Raw genomic sequence first — 2090 nt, forward strand, 5'->3', positions numbered from 1 at the left:
TATTTCAAGAAGAGGCGGTTTTTTATCCGCCACGGAGAGAAAATAATTTTTACCAAATAATATTTCATAACTTTTAAAAGTGATGGAGTGGAATTGTCTTATTTGCAGAAAGTATATAAGTTATATAACTTGATGAGACACCACATATATTTATTACTTTTAAAATAAAACACTATTATGTGCTCTTAAATACTGAAACTGATGAACAATTCGGTTCATGTGAACCTGAAGCACATTTGCAGCTCTGTTCTGCAGCATGTTAAATAATAAAGAGGGTGTGTGTGTGTATAGAGCATTTATTACAAATGCCAAATGAGATTACAGATTTTACAATATCAGAATGCAGCAGAAGGTGGGGCCCAAAAACATCCCACACCTTATACAAAAGAAAACTAGTACATATATTTTCTACAAAATTAACAATAAGTACCTTAAACAAAAGAAACTAGTACATCTATTTTCTACAATAACAAAAGTCATGCAATAACAATAGGCACCTTATATAAAAGAAACTAGTACATGTATTTTCTACAATAACAATAATTATGGAGGATTGAAGGGGTGGTGGTGGGTAAAATTTGTAAACCACATTTTGGAGCCGAAATGTTATTCTGATAAGGATAAGGCTAATAGCCGTTACTAGAGGACGCTTAAGTATAAAACCCGGAAAACCCTTCGGGACCCATGAATTCAAACAAATTGGTAATTAATAAAAATATGCAATTTATTACGTATTTAGATCACATAAATTCCTTTATATACATAAATACACTTATGTGCTCTTAAATACTGAAACTGATGAACAATTCGGTTCATGTGAACCTGAAGCACATTTGCAGCTCTGTTCTGCAGCATGTTAAATAATAAAGAGGGTGTGTGTGTGTATAGAGCATTTATTACAAATGCCAAATGAGATTACAGATTTTACAATATCAGAATGCAGCAGAAGGTGGGGCCCAAAAACATCCCACAAGAGGGACAATGAACGTACAGAGAAGGGTCCCTCGCCCCACCCAAAAATGTGCTTCAATTACTTAATGTAACTATTACTTAAACTATTCACAACATAGATCAATGGAATTCTAAGGATGGATAATAAAAATATTAACTAAAATAAAATAAATACATAATCGAAAGTCATTAACGTACTAACCAGGAATAGAATTATTGCATATCTTGACAAAAACATGTAAATAATTCAAAGAGATATAAACTATTTATACAATCCTCGATATGATACCCAACAACGAATATATTCAGTGCCGCCTAAGACAGTCACCGAATACTTCGTGTACATGTATGTAAGTTTATAAAGTGAAGACAGATAAATTCATACACAACTCAAAAGTCATTAACGTACGTACCAGGAATAGAATTATTGCATATCTTGACAAAAGCATTTAAATTATTCAAAATGATACGAAATATTAATACAATCCTCGATATGATACTCAACAACGAATATATATTCAGTGCCGCCTCAGACAGTCACCGAATACTTCATGTACCTGTATGCAAGTGTATATTAGTATAAAGTGAAGGCAGATAAATTCATACACAACTAACTCGAGAAAGTCATTAACGTACGTACCAGGAATAGAATAGTTGCATATCTTGACAAAAGCATTTAAATAATTCAAAATGATATGAAATATTAATACAATTCTCGATATGATACTCAACAACGAATGTATTCAGTGCCGCCTCAGACAGTCACCGAATACTTTGTGTACCTGTTTGTAAGTGTAGTATAAAGTGAAGGTAGATAAACTATGCAATGTTAAGCTTTCTCATGCATTATTATGATATTTAAAGCATGAAATTGACGCTTTTATGAGGTTGTAGTATTAACAATTAAATTTTAAAAAAAGATGCAGAAAAATAGAGGATACCGCCTCAGACAGAATCCTCTATCTAGGTATTTAATACATTCAAATAATACAGAATAAGGGATACTTTCTCAACCATTTATCCTTTACAATCGGACTTTCTACCACCCTAAATGAAAACATATATGTACTAATAGGCGGGAAAATAGGAACCTTAATGTTCTCTGGAATGACACCAGTTGCAACCATCCCATATCTCAT

General features: G+C 32.3%; 1 long non-coding RNA gene across 1 annotated transcript; it reads right to left on the reverse strand.

The window, feature by feature from the left end:
- Positions 1–278: 278 nt before the first annotated feature.
- Positions 279–1060, reverse strand: LOC134229165 (uncharacterized). Its single transcript, XR_009984138.1, has 2 exons — positions 472–1060; positions 279–430 (listed from the first exon to the last, which is right to left on the reverse strand). It is a non-coding gene; the product is annotated as an uncharacterized LOC134229165 (long non-coding RNA).
- Between the last annotated feature and the right edge of the window lie 1030 nt (positions 1061–2090).

The sequence above is a fragment of the Saccostrea cucullata genome, unplaced genomic scaffold (assembly GCF_032062105.1).
Source record: "Saccostrea cucullata isolate Sc308-1 unplaced genomic scaffold, CSIRO_AGI_Scuc_v1 ctg4705, whole genome shotgun sequence".
Lineage (NCBI taxonomy): Eukaryota > Metazoa > Mollusca > Bivalvia > Ostreida > Ostreidae > Saccostrea > Saccostrea cuccullata.